Genomic DNA, 14032 nt, shown 5'->3' on the forward strand with positions numbered 1-14032 from the left:
ACACGGCATCTAATTTAAATAAATCTGAAATACTTGGCTTAGTAATAAGCAGCAGTGGATTATGAACATGTAGTGTTTTTTATTTATGTTATGAAATAGTGATGTGTATTTTAATGTTCTACGTCCGGAGATCGTAAATTTGATGGCTAGCGGTTACGTGAATGGTAAGCCTCGAAACAGGGAGTGGCACCTGTGTTTGTGTTTGTATCTGAGATATTATGTCTGTTTATGCACAAGAGGACACTGCTTGACATATCATCGCACATAAAAGTTGGTATGTCGGTTCTTTATGTGGTCTAGAGGTGTACAAAAAGAGGATTATTCTCAAATTTCAACAAAAGAAAAAATTTTATATTTCTGGTTATGCTACTTTTTCTGTATTTTTAGATAAATAAATATGGATTGGATTTTTAATTTAATGATATTTCGCTTCATGTGTTAGTTAGTATAGGAAGTTGTACTTATGCCATCTGACAATTTTTTGAACAGACAGTGTGAAACTGATAATAACATGTTGTGAAAAGACCTTGCAAAGGTTTTACGGTCGGCTGCCTGCCTGACACCAAATCATATTTCAAATCATTTAAATGCGAAAGTTTGTGAGAATGTAGGTTTGTTACTCTTTCACGCTAAATTTATTGAAGGAATTCAGATAAAACTTTTCATTAGTATAGTTTATAACATCAATAACAACACAGGCTACAATTTACCTTCGAGCAAAGTACTACGTACAGTATAAAATGCTTTTTAAATTTCAAATTATGTTTTATTATTCTAAAAGCAGATTCGTAGGACTGTTTATTGTATGTGATTCATTTACTTAATACACAAGCTATTAAGCTTACCGAAATTCTCATGTATTAATACTGCTGACTAAACTACCTGAGACAAAATATTTTACTATTTAATACATGATACAGAATTTACGATAATTATTAATCGACCCATGACGTCCATTATATTAAATCGATGTAAAATACATGCATTATTGTGATAAACAGGTAGATAACCCATTGTCGTAGAGGGGCTGATTAAATCGTGATGATTTAATATGCGGCATATACTTCCACTTATAGCCGCATAAGGCTGCGTCCACGCATGTTTTTCATTTTGGTCCTTGCTCCCCACTACCGCACGAGGCTGAGTTTCCGCGCTATGTCATAGTTCTATCTCTGTCGACGGCGCGCGCGCTCGATCAGCCTTAAACGCCTTAACACACCATCGATACAATTTACACGCTTTTCTGAATGAAAAGTGCCCGAAAATAAAAGGAAAAGTGGCTCTAACATAGTGTTGTTACATAAATTCCTATAGTTTTGTGTGTTGGTGCTTTGGTGACGGTTGTAAACTAGTGTTTAGTTGTTATTGCCGGTGTCGCCGGGAGATTTTCTTATAGTGGTAGGTATGTTTTTAAATCAATATTATTTAAAGCTTTCGCATTATATGGTAATGAGCATTCAAATAAAATTGTTTAACATAGGTCACGGAGGATGCATATTTTGATATCAATACTTACCAAATTTTTTGAAATTGTTTTTCTTAGCTTATGATATTCGTATTTGTTTACTTATTCAGTACGATTTCTTCTATTTAAACAGTAAAGCTATCTTAATTGTATTATATTACCTATAGTTTTAAAGATCCATGTAAAATTTACACAAACGCACAAATAAAATAAAATGTAAGGTGTATCTCATTAAAAACTTGGTCCAAAAAAAAAACAGAAAGGATTGTGAACTTGGGATTCTTTTTTAGGCAATGGACTGGCCATCTGTCCTATCGCTAAATGTCAATTCAATCATTTAAGCCATCATGTTACTCGTAATAACTACGTTAATAGTCTAAAATTTTGGCTCCGGCTACCTTGTTGGATAAAGTCATGGTATGTCGATATATCTGTTTTCTCATTATTATTTGTTGAAGAACCTAAAATATGTATTTGAACCGGACTTCAGCTGTTACTATTCTAATTGTTTACTCTTTCAGTATGAACAAAATAATGTAAGTACAGAATTAACACAAGTAGGCCTCACCGTTAAAACATTGGTTTGTATTTAAACTAATGTACATAATTTCTCGGCTTCGGCCATGTATCAATGAAAATAGTCATTGGTGCATGGCCGGGGTGGGTTCGAACCTGTGCCTTTTTGCGGCACACACATTTTAACCGGGCACCTTACCGATTCGACCACTGACGCTCTCGATTTGTTTATATAAATATACGGGACAAATTAGTAATTTGTCCCGTATATAATCTGTGTAATTTGAAATTACACAGATTGAGTTAGCCTCGAAGTAAGTTCGAAACTTGTGTTACGAGATACTAACTCAACGATACTATATTTTAGAATAAATACTTATATAGATAAACATCCAAGACCCAGACCAGTCAGAGAAAGTTCGTTTCTCATCATGCCCTGGCCGGGATTCGAACCCGGGACCTCCGGTAACACAGACCAGCGCACTACCGCTGCGCCACACAGGCCGTCATATGTATGGCTAGTTTTATATAAAGTGATTATTGCTATTTATTAGTAGTTTCTATATTTGCATTGGCTTTGTGTATGTAGTGGCCATAGACCATTGCATATGTACAAGACGATGCGTAGATATTTGTGGCCTATACTGCTTGCTAACATAGTTTCAGCGGAATAGTAATGACTTATTAACATTACAATTAGACTAGTTGTAGAGGATAAATAGTAAATGGCGAAGTTAAATAAAAGTAAAACTGTAGGGTTCTCTAGTAATTTTTTTGGTATAAATCCCAACCAATATAATTAATTTAAGTTCCAATCTTATTACAGGTGCATGAAAATTTTTATCAAAATTGTGATACAGTGGTCGTTTAAGTCACTAAGACAGTTAGTCAATATTCTCTTTTTAACCGCCTTCAAAAAAAAAGGTTTCTCTTAGATAAATCTGTATGTATGTATGTTTTGCTGAACCGATTTTACACAAGATATATAAAATGACGCAAAACATCCAAATACATTTTCCGGTACGAAGAACCGATATGGCGGTAAGGTTAGCCATGACATAACTTATCGACGTATGCAAATGTTGGTATTCATTGACGCATGTAGGTGTCGCACTAAATAGCTGAGCCATAATTAAATACTAACAGAATGAGCAGGAATTAAAGATAAAGCCTTTGACCACTATTGATTCGGCTGTATAGGTACCATGCATCAAGAAGTACGCATACTTTGACGGGAAACTATCTCAATACAGAATAAAATAAGTGCAAATATTGCTCGCGTGGGCGATTCTTATTTCTCTCATTTTGTAAAAAAATTACTTGTATTTTTTACTCTTGGGCAGTGTATGCATTGCCAGGTTTCCGCGTCTGTAACAAATTGTTTTACTCGCGCTCAGCAGTATTATTACAGCACATTTTATTGTATATATTTAGTTTTACATTGAACATTAACTATTAATTTATAAATTGATTGAAATTCCATCATTTTTCGAGACTGTTGGTTCTGCCTGCCCCGTAAGGGATAAAGATGTGATAAGTAAATTTTAAATTAATATTCAGAGAGACTGTTGGAATGAGAAGGCCAAAACTACCGTATGCACTTTGATTAAACGGGGACGTTCTGGGTAAGGTTAGCCAGCAGGGATGGTTATAAGTGGAAAGCAAGAGTCTCTGTCATTTCTGTGTCTCTGAAATGTCTGAAAAAAAACATGCCTATTTGTAAGCTTTGAGCTAAGATTACATACATACATACATACATATGATCATGTCTTTATCCCTTACGGGGTAGACAGAGCCAACAGTCCTGAAAATACTGATAGGCCACGTTCAGCTGTTTGGCTTAATGATAGAATTGAGATTCAAATAGTGACGGGTTGCTAGCTAAGATTAGAGAGGTAAAGATTATAAACCTTATCAAAGAACATTTTCAATGATATTTATAGGTAATGCATTATATAAGAATGTATTCATCTATAAGTATTTCTACATGAGTGGGATTATCTAGTTTTATTCCATGATGACCAGGAAGTCATGCGTTATGGAGGTTAAGTATTTACATGATGCAATTAGCAATTGCATTGAAACGAATTGATGTCTTAGGCAATGTTGATGGGATTCACCGCTATAAAGTTATTTGATGGAAAGAATGTTAATTAGTTTTGAGAAATATTCATTTCCAGGTACAAAGTGCAATTATAGTCATACACACATACTTTATGCATCACGCCTCTTTCTCGGAGGGGTTAGCTGAGATGAAATCTTAACATTTGCCACGATCCCAGTACGGGTACTTCTTTTGTTATACCATATTCATTACTCGCTTAATACAAGGTGGTCCGTTTAGGGTACACTTGACTTGACTTTTGGCCAGGCCTATTTTGATAAAGATACATTTGTCTTGGTCTTCCTCACTCCATAAGGATGGCGCTCAATTGTGACTGTAACCTATATATCTCAATCTAGTCCCCGATTTGTCGATTATGATCGACGACAGAAAAAAAATGCGCTGGCTAGAATTTCTTTCTCATTTTGGCCTGTCTTATCTCTTAATAAATTATGATGTAGTGTACGGTAGTTTCTTATATGTAAGTTAAGAAAAGTTGCTCCTGAAAATATTTAAGGTAAGCAGGAAAACAGGAATTTGAGTTAAACGTGGGTAACGCTTAAGACGAAGCTGGTACGGGTGTTGCTATAGCAACATCTCCTTTGTAATAAAATACTGACTTTAACTGTGTAAAATACCTACTTACGACGGTATCAAAGTTTCGAAATCGGCTGTGATGGTGTCCCCACCACTTGATAATACAGGTGTGTAATAGTGCTGTTTGTTTTAAGCTTGTTGCAATAGTTTTATGAAGAATGTTTGTTTGAAAAAAGTAAAAGTGCAAATACAGTTTCTTCTACATAGGTGTGTATGTAAAAAGAGGAATAACTGTGTCCGGTAAAGCAAAGTTATAACTACTTATCCAAGGCCAAATCGTTAGGAATGTCTCGAAAATATTCGTAACGAATAAACTCAAAAACTACGTGAGACTTTGTTGAAAATAGATATTTACATTGATAAACTAGACCTCCATAAGGTATAAATTTTATGGAAAGATAAATGTATTTTATTTAAATTAATGTAAGTATAAAACCATAATGTCGCACACATTAGTTTTATCTGTAAAGCCACCTTCTCTTGATTAGTTAATATTCATGTAATAATTACACGCAACCGGATTCGCCGGCCTATAAACTGCAGGAAGCAGCAATATGAAAAGTTTTTTTTCTATTATTATTGGTAAGAGACATCGGCTAATTGAATCGTAATTAGTTGGTTTCTCAAACGATTAATTCGAGGATATAAATAAAATAAGTAGTAGTAAAGAGTTATTGGAATTACACACGCGTATTTAATTCATATGCCTAGATATTAGTACGTTATAAAGACGTGCAACGCGATTTTTTTTTAAATAATTTTCTTTGTAAATAACTTACTAATCTGATTAAGTGGGTGTGTAATAATCCACTCATTTAATTCATCGGTTTCAAAATAAATAAAAATAAGCGCTACTGAATCATAATTACAGATAATTATTATATACGGTAAGCTTTCATCCGCAGCTTCGTTCATATAATAAACCTTCTCACTGCAAATCCCACAAAAACGATATTGTTTTTTGAATGGGATGCAATTAGATAGCCATATCCCAAAATTATTGAAATCACTAAATTACCTCTATTAGATAAGGCATAATTATTTGGACTATGATATAGGTTTAATAGATCTGCGCCCATTATTTTATTACACAAGAGCATTAGGTAGTTATACATACAGTCATTGTAATTATTTGTCTGTACACCGGCTGACAAAAAATGGACACAAAACATGAGTATAGGCGTTATTATATTGGAATGGATGTTTAATGACGGCCAGTGTCTGTCAGTGCGCCTACGCACTTTGTTCAAGCAGTAACTTATAGTTTACATTGAGCGAGTTTAGTCTTCATAATCTTATCTCACTCTTTACGCGGACGTCACAGTAGTTGTTTCTTGCATTCGGTTTTTTCACTTGTCACACCAACTTTACTCCTTTTTCTGATCATGGTTTTCTTCATGGTCCTCTTCATCCTTTTAGCTATTCATTTACATCATATTCTGATCAGAAATAAAATTAGGAATAAGCGTGTAAGAGGCAAAGAATCTCGAAGTTAGGAGTGAGTAGTGGGAGTTTAAAAAAGGTTTTTTGGTGATTAACTTGGAGAAAAATAATCATTTCTTGCCTTGCCTTTTTCTTGGTTATGTATTTCTCCGAGACACCGTACACGCAGAATGTGAGCAAAAATTTGCAGCAGCAGGTTGAAAATTTTATTTAAATTTGGGATGATGTCATTAGTTTGACTCGCACATTCTGATCGACCAATATAAATAGTATCTAAGTGTCAACTGAAAATGATTTTGGTTGAATTGTATTGTATTTGGAGCATTGATCTTGAATGAGTCAAGTTTAAAGACTGATTGATACTTATAATAAATATTGAAAAAAAAGTATGTTTCGAATTTATATTTAAAGTTATTTTTAGGAAAACAATTAAGTATTAATTAATATATCGTGAGAAAAAAAATATTTTGAGTTACATAACATCAATTTAAATCCCAAGTAATATTATAAATGCGTAAGTAAGATTTTTTGTTGTCTCTTCACGCGTTATCTGCTGAACCAATCTTCTTGAAATTTTGTTTGTAATAATTTAAAGTCTGGAGAAGGACATAGGGTAATTTTCATACCGGTAAACACTATTTTCTTTTGGTATTTGTGAAAATCCTGTATTATTTTGCAGATGGCACTAAATTCGCGCGTGTAGGTGGCGCTTAATTCGTGCGGGCAAATAGCAAGCTGTGGGTAAAAGCTAGTTACTTAAATAACTAATTAGAAAACTCCATAAAAAAGTTCGTTGGTTTTTTATCTGTTACTAAGAATCATGTATGCGATATCAACAACAGCCGCAAAAAACTCCGACCGAAATTAAATTCCATGAGACGTGATGTGGTGTTGCACACAGAACAGCAAAAACATGCTATCATTTTAATTACATTCATCATCCTTTTTGCGTTGTCCGCGGTTAGCCTATGACCACTTTGAACTACGTGGTCAAAGTGGTGTGGTTCATTTGATGTCTTACCTTCTCTCTTTCTCTCCGATTCCGATAAAGAGCCCTGATGACACTTATTCATAACATCAAAGCTCGTGAAATGGCCAAGAGCGAAAAAGAAAGGATGAAGTGACTTCTAAATGTCATGTCTTAATTTTAGTTTTATACTTAAACTACTATACTAGCTATGCCCGCGACTCCGTTCGCGTGAAATAGTTATTTTGAGCATCATTGAAGCTCTCAAGGGTGAATAATTTTCCCCGTTTTTTTCACATTTGCCGTTATTTCTTCGCTCCTAATAGTTGCAGCGTGATAATATAGCCTTAAGCTTTCCTCGATAAATGGTCTATTCAACACAAAAAATATTTTTTTAATTCGAACCAGTAGTTCCTGAGATCTATATTTTTAAATTGCCGTCCGGTGAAAATCTCAAAAAAACAGAAAGTTTGTTTTTCTATTTCATGCATATCCTCGTTAACAGGGGAACTTTACCCAGCTTGAATATAAGAACAACATGGCGTCCTAGTAAAAGTAGTTGTTCCTTTAGTCGTCTTTTAAGTAATTCACAAGAAATATACGAAGCTTTTAGAGTTCGATTTCCATTACAGGAAAACTGCGTATTTTATTCACATAGATCTTGGATATTTGTCAATGGCGGACAAGTTTGAGTCACATCCGTGCGTGATAAGCGATCGCTTCGCAGAAAATTTGTCAGTGCGACTTGAACCGGTTTACTATATGTTACAAGTAAACAACTATTTGTACATATTTCGAACTGTCATGTAGCGTCCGCAGCCTGACAACATAGGAAGTGCGGACTTTCATCCACAATTTGCTTAAGTTGCATTGATTTTTTCTTATTTCTTGACGCCAGAATATATACCGCATAGTACTAAGTAAAACACATTCCCGCGACATGCCTAAATAAAAAGATTGAAAATGATTTGGCATTTGTGTAAGAAATAGTTTGCGGAGAATGTGGTATTTGAACAGATGTAGGATCTGCCTATCCTTCCGGGAAAGAAATAAATATGATGATTCTTTGTTCTCCATTAGCTTCTTTTTGGAGCCACTTCCCTAAAAAGAAACAAAAAATAAAGAAATATGAGATCATTAGTTAAGAATTTGTAAAAGATATTGATTGAATTTTATTAACAGACAGCTCATACTTCATTCCCTGATTCTCTTTAGAAAAGAGATCTACGATTAACCAATACATAAGCTTTTACAGTAACATTACACCTTGACCTGGACCTAAATCTGGTAAAGCGCAAACATTTCCTCATTCATCTAACCGATTCTACAAACACACAATTGGTCAACAACTTAGTCGTCGTTGACTCTATCTATTAAGATTTATTTACATAGAAATGTTAAAGTATTAACGGCAGATACCGTTATTTTTATCTGTAAACAAATGGTGATCATTATTTTAATATTTTGTACAAAATAATAATGATGGACATCTTTTATGATTCAGAATAGCTATTTTTTATATTTGTCTAAGGTTCAAAATTTCACTATGACTATAATTAGGTATGAGCTACTAGATTTTTTAACTTTCAAATCAAACCGATGCTCTAACGGTGAGGGAAAACTTCGTGAGGAAATGTGCAAATTCAGGCAACTGGATTTGTAACCATGATCCATGCGGGTTAGGTTTTCTTGCAAGGGTGGCGGAGGTTAAATGGGAGTCGTTTCGAGTAAAAACCTGACTCACCCATCGTCCACCCGACGTATACCTTTGGACTTCCATAGTCCTAAGGATTACCTCAGGCTCCTCTCCAGAGTGATGTCGATATAACCGCGACTATAGCCAGGATGAAAATAAAATTTTCTTAGTTATTATTATAATGTAACATAACTGGCACCTTATTTATCGTACATTTATTTAGTAAATAGTATATTTCAAGGAATTCTCGAATCGAATGGATTGCTTAATTATTTATAAAGCTAAGTCACTTATTATGTCGTCGTGGGTGCTACCTAACGTTAGTTCGAGTTCGTTGCCTCTTTGCTTTGTGTTCGATACGATCTTGACTCATCGTGTGTCAGTTGTAACCCATGACTACTTGCTCATTTAAGTTGTAAGTTTTGTTTGTTCCACCAACTGTAATGTATATCAACTAAGTTAATTTGCTTTTGAGGCTGAATATCTAAGTAAAATTTCCTTTTTCATCTATGAGTGGCTCTAAATTTAAACAAGAAGTTTGTAAAGAGTCGTAAATTTATATCTTGCCATCAATTAATAGTTCTCTTGATAACAAATTTATGACCTCAACTATTTCGTTGCAATTTGGTTAAGTTTTGAACACAAAACGGTTTGATCAATTTTGGACTCTTAGAAGATCTGAATATACCTGATAATTGACAAAGAGATCCACTCGTACTGTGTCTTTTATTGTCACAAAACTTTATAGGCACAACTGACCTAAGAACTTCTTGAGTACTTTGTATAATCTGTAGTTGCGCCAATCATATACTCTCAGTAGTGTAATGACAACAACAATTTAGCATACCATACCAGTTTGAGAGCAATGTTGGACGGTTACTGTGTTGAAATTCACCGATAAAGTTTTCTCTTTACGCTGGTAAGTGGCTCGGGGCAGATATTAGAGCACATTCCTTGTTCGGCCGCCGCAAGGTGACTGGTGTTGTTACATTGCTTAAGAACCAACATGGATTCCTACTTAAAGGGCAGTTAACAACAAATTAAAGATTGCGCAGAATAAACTCGAAATCTATTAATAAATGTCTATCAAATAAGCATGATACCATGAAATGATAAAACTAACCATGTCGATAAAGAATCGTATTTTTAGTTGGGGATATAATAAAATTTTGTTCGTATTGACATGAGCATTTTTAGTTTTCATGTAGTTTTTACATAGTAGGTACTTAAAGAAATCTAATTGTAAACTATGTAAAATAATTCATTTCTGCACACACTTAAATTTGTTTACAATCTGTGGCTTTCAGAACGGACATTATATTGTTATTCTGTTTGGCAGGTTTATTGTTTTGTATTGATGGTTGTTTTATTTTCAATATCGTTTATGTCATGAATTGATTTGGGTGTAAAATACCGAGAAGTGCAATGACAGTAAATTTGAGTTGTTGGTGGTATTGTGCTTCTGGCTATAAGATAACTTTTTTTAAATAATAATGTATAGTTTCTTCCGTTCAGTTAATTGATTCCTGTAAGACCTCCGGCCTGGTTATTATGAAAAACAAATTTGTTCTCATATGTTTATATATATTTGTTGTAAAATATAGTATAGTTTAGTTGGTTTGATGGCTCATAAAACGGTCATTAGACAGTTTTTCTTGTAAAGATCTATAAAAAAAATTGAGCCATACATCTGAACGTGACTGTTCAGTCTTTGTGAGGCTGTTGGTTCCGTCTATCCTGTATGGAATAAAGACGTGATTATATGAACGTATGTAGCTCATAACGATGAACAAATACGTTTGTTCTGGTTGTTCATTGATGATGGCGAAATTAACCATATCAAAGCAATACAAAATTCAATGAGATTAATATTAGACAATGGTCTAGAAGATGCATTGATGATAATGTTCTAAACGAAATAATTATTGCTCTTGTTGTACAGAGTTATTAATACAACATACATACATACATAAAATCACGCCTCTTTCCCGGAGGGGTAGGCAGAGACTACCTCTTTCCACTTGCCACGATCTCTGCATACTTCTTTCGCTTCGTCCACATTCATAACTCTCTTCATACAAGCTCGGCGGTTTCGGGTACTTTTGACCTGACCCTTTACCAGGACGTCCTTAATTTGATCACGATACGTTCGTCTAGGTCTTCCCACTCCGACCTTTCCCTCCACACTCTCCTTGTATATCTGCTTAGTCAACCTGCTTTCATTCATCCTCTCCACATGACCGAACCATCTTAACATACCCTTTTCTATTCCTGTAACTACATCTTCTTTCACATCACAACATTCCCTTATCACGCTGTTCCTTATCCTGTCACTCAATTTCACACCCATCATACTCCTTAAAGCTCTCATTTCCACTGCATTTATTCTGCTTTCATGCTTCTTTTGCCATACCCAACTTTCACTCCCATACATTAATGTCGGGACCAACACGCCCCTGTGCACAGCCAGTCGAGCCTTTTTGGATAGTTTCTGACTGCTCATAAAGGCATGCAAAGCTCCATTCACCATGTTCCCCGCGTTCACTCTCCTTTCAATATCACTATCATACTTGCCATCTGATGTAAACTTTGATCCTAGATATACAAACTCTTTCACTTGCTCCACTTTTTCTCCTCCAATCAAAATATTACATGCTGTCATTTCTTTCTCCATTTCAAAAACCAGTGTTTTAGTTTTACTTACGTTCACTTTCATTCCTTTCTCTTTTAAAGCTTCATGCATACAGTTTACCATCTCCTGTAACTAATACAAAATGTAAATTATCCTACTACAAACATTAAATAAATAAAATTTTATAAATAAAATATATCATGCCACCTTGCTTGTATCTTCTCTTAGCTTTGTAAATAATGCTATAGGTACCAATTACCTTCTGTGAAAAAGGAATCCAGGACCTTCGTCGGTCGTCAGGTGACCGCAGAAGACCTTGTCTTTGTTTTTGCTACTCTACTACTCAAGCGAAACTTGTCGCAGCTGATTTGTCTGCCATTATATATTTTCTTACATTCGTTGTTTAAAAATGAAATATACCGGTGATGATACAGTGACTTTAAAATGCAGATGTGACCTTATTGGGATAATAATCAGTTATCTCGTTGATAATGCGTTTAATCTAAAAGACCCAACAATTTCGTTGAATCCAATATTTATTAAGAATGCTTATCAATTTTATAATGCTGTTAGAACTTTGTTAGTTTGCGAAGCTTTTAAAGTTTGGTAATTTTGTTTATTCAACATGTTTTTTTTTGTGTCCATATGTTTCAATCAAACATTTTTGTAGACAAACTAAATGTCAATGTACAAATTCATGGCCGCTATGAAGCAGCGAAACAGATTCACACCAAAGATACGCGACATGTTTTTAATACGACATCTGTGTAAATTCTCATTCCCGTCACGTACTCGTGTCGTGGTCGTGTCGTCGTCGGCTCAGTGTCGAGGCTGGTTGTGACCTGCGAAACACAAGTACATGGAATTCCGAAGGCCACAGGGTTGACATTTGCTCCGTATTAGGAATAATAATGAGATTTGAAGGTTAGCCGCGCAATAAATTAGAAAAAAGATGAGTTAACAGCTCTGAGTTTAAAACTAATTTTATCTATCTCCTGTTATATTGTCCGTTTACCTGTTCTAAAAGTTATGCAACAGTTTAGGAACATTTTCTGATGATTTTTAATGTAGTCGAGCTAAAATTTTAATGCAAGATTAAATATTACGTACCTGACGGATATTTTTCGAAGAACACGTAGTGGCATTGAACTTTAGTACACAACAACATTATAGATTTTTTTTATATGTATGATACTAGTATAGTATTAAGTGAAAGGTATAAAGGTATAATCAATAAATTAAAATCTAAAAAACTATCATAAATTCTTTTACTGGAATTGTGATTCGTTAGGCTCAAAAGATTTAACACCATGGTGTGAATTTTATACATTGCCCAATCGCTCTCTTCGCACGGACATTTTAAATGAGTATCAAGACAAATAAGGCCCATCTAAATTACTCGGTAATAAAAGACGTGAGTGAGACTTACCGTACATCTCTTTATTGTGTTAACAGTTAACTGGGCATTGATTGAGTTTTCAAGCTGATTCATTAATCGTGGAGGTGATAGCATTTTAATACATTTCATTTTTTCACAACACAAAATAGTTATACAAAAATTTATTACTTAAGCCCTAAGCGCGTGTAATTTTAAACAATATCTACTGACCAAAGGAGTTATTGTTACCAAATTGCTGCTACACCTTAATATTAGTTAAGTTTGTTAGTCAATAACATCATTAGTGAAGCCAAAAAACGTGTTCAGGCTACTAACCTACATATTAGACACTCACATAGTACCCATCTCACGCTGCTCACAAGTTTCCCACGTGTGATAAGCATACTGTACAGTATAACTTGATCTCTGCTGTGACATGGATCAAGTTATTTTGCCAATGACTCGGAGATCTTATTAACCTGGTCGAAGGTGAAAAGTTTTGCAGTTAATAGAGTCAACACGACGCCTTGACAAAACGTTTGCGTAATGAAATTATGTAACAGACATCTCGTTGGAATTGATTATTATAAAGACAAAATATTTACTTTATTAGTATTGATTGATGACAATCATACAAAAACTACGTAGTAATGACTTTTCGTATTTAATTGAATAAACCAAATATTTCATATACCCTTTTTATTTCTTTTATTATGTAAGAATCTGTTGAATAGTAAAACGATCTCAACATAAAATAAATATTATTGTCGTAAATTGATAAACAAAATCAAGCATTTGTATTTTGATGGACCGTGAAGGAACGTTGAGGAATGTTCACAGTAGATGACAGGATAATGACAGGCGGATGAGCCAGTCACGAGCCTTATGTAACCAAGGGACCAAATGTCAGGCGTAGACCCTTCACCGCCCAGCAGGTACACATCAATACAATCACAACAAGTAAAATTTAGGTTATTGAATAAAAAATGTGAAAGTCTATTGAACGACCAAACAGATAAAAATGATTTTTATAAAGTACATCTGGCAAGTTTAGCGTAGGAGAATACCCACAAGATGGTTCGACAGTTTTAGGAAGATATGTGAAGTAAGTGGATATGCTAAAGGCAAGGACGTATTTGGGACCAAAAACAAATGGTAAAAAGTACAATCAATCGCTTAACGAGCCTAATGTGTTTCTGATAATGTAAAAATTGTCCTAAATAGACCGCATACA

The 14032-nt window shown here is 34.5% G+C and overlaps 1 protein-coding gene across 2 annotated transcripts in view; it reads left to right on the forward strand.

The window, feature by feature from the left end:
* The first annotated feature begins 1165 nt into the window (after positions 1–1165).
* LOC106132129 (serine/arginine repetitive matrix protein 1) overlaps positions 1166–14032 on the forward strand; it is an 81866-nt gene continuing 68999 nt past the window's right edge. The window contains exon 1 of one of the 2 annotated variants that reach the window (XM_013331464.2): positions 1166–1402. The gene's annotated coding sequence lies outside the window, so the exon portion shown is untranslated. The remainder of the gene's footprint in view (positions 1403–14032) is intronic. The other variant, XM_013331462.2, reaches the window with a different exon arrangement.

The sequence above is a fragment of the Amyelois transitella genome, chromosome 13, assembly GCF_032362555.1.
Source record: "Amyelois transitella isolate CPQ chromosome 13, ilAmyTran1.1, whole genome shotgun sequence".
In the NCBI taxonomy this organism is placed as follows: Eukaryota; Metazoa; Arthropoda; class Insecta; order Lepidoptera; family Pyralidae; genus Amyelois; species Amyelois transitella.